Source organism: Chrysochloris asiatica, unplaced genomic scaffold (assembly GCF_000296735.1).
Source record: "Chrysochloris asiatica unplaced genomic scaffold, ChrAsi1.0 scaffold00344, whole genome shotgun sequence".
NCBI lineage: Eukaryota > Metazoa > Chordata > Mammalia > Afrosoricida > Chrysochloridae > Chrysochloris > Chrysochloris asiatica.
Genome location: NW_006408862.1, coordinates 2,226,402 through 2,228,095, shown reverse-complemented (window position 1 = coordinate 2,228,095; position 1,694 = coordinate 2,226,402).

Genomic DNA, 1,694 nt, shown 5'->3' with positions numbered 1-1,694 from the left:
CTCACCTGGGACTGTTGGAACCCTGTGGGCTGTCTCCTGCAACAGCCACAATAGTCACAGGATAGGGGGCATGGATTTCCTCTCCTCACTTCTGTCTGGGGTAACCTCAGCAATAGGTAGAGAAACCCCACTTATCAAGGACCTCCATAGAGCTCCTTGGATGTCAAGTGGGATGGTGTTGGGGTTTAGGATGGTATAAGAGGCAGCGGTTAGAAGGGTGGCTGGTAATTAGTGTGGGCTGAAAAATTAATAAGACCTTCACCTCTGCCCTGGGCCTTTATGGTATTTTGTTCTTACCAATGCTCTAAGGAGCTTTCTTTCCCCTTCATTATTTAATGATCAGTGGTAACAGGTTTCCATTTGACCAGTTCTATAATGGATCCTTTAGTCAACTGGGGTTGACCAGTGGCATTTCCCACAAACAACACTAATGACAGCCTTCGGGTTGTAAGTCCTGACAAGTTACATGAGGGTTGGAGTGATCTCTCTAAGCATATTTGTTGTTGGTGAGCTTTCAAACCATACCCATCCATCTAAATGACACGGTAATAATGATTATCTGTAGGCATTCTTCTGTTGGAAAGAAGCACAGTTTTACGATGTCTCTCCCCTTCTGTTTCACAGCCAAGCAATTTGAAGAAAAGGCTTGAAAAAGAAAATAGTTTGAAATAGAAAATAGTTGTTTGACAAGATGCTGAATCACAAGAAGATTTCCAGGTTATTTTCTTACTTTCCTATAGAATATGCTTAAATATCTGAGTTGAGATTTAGGTTTCTAAAATCTATTATTTTTTTTCCCTCCAGAGGTTTGGAAAATACCACTTCTTGCACAGCCAGATGTTATATAGACTTTTTTTTCCCACTGAAAACAGGAACAGGATGCAGATTAACAGCCAAGGGAAGAAGTGTATCAAATTCGGAGCTTCTGTTGTCCTCTTCCTAGACAGTCACGAAGATGCTGATTTCTTAGAATGTACATGTGACAATACACATAGAGTACTGTCATCTGGGGAAGCTCCCCAAACCTCAACACTCAAAGTTTTCATTGTTGTTTTTGTTGCTGTTAGGTGAGGTCGACTCAGTTCCAACTCATAGGGAACCTATACACAACAGAATGAAACACTGCCTGGCTCTGCACCAATGTCACAATCATTATTGCACTTAAGCCCATTGTGCTGCCACTGTGCCAGTCTATCTCATTGGGAGTCTTCCTCTTTTTCCCTGTCTCTCCACTTTACCAAGCTTAATGTCCTTCTCCAGAGACTGGTCCCTCCTGATAACATGTCCGATGTATGAGAGACAAAGTCTCACCATCCTGGCTTCTAAGGAGCATTGTAACTGCCATTCTTCCATTACAGATTTGTCTGTTTTTTCTGGCTTTGTTTCCAGATTGCCTGCCACTTTGGTGGTCTCAGTGTTGGCTGAGCCTTAGCTTGTAAATTCCAGTCCATTCTCAGATTTTGTTTTCAAATCAAGGTTTTTTTTTTTAAGTTTTTATTGTGAATTATGTGATAGTTTACATGGGAGAACATTAGCTTTACATTTATCCTACTGTATATCGTTTCGCACATTGAAATCAAACAACATATTACATTAGGCAAATATGCTGCACAAGACCTTTTTAGAGTGTTGAAGAGCAAAGATGTCAGCTTGAAGACTAAGGTGTGCCTGACCCAAGCCATGGTATTTTCAAT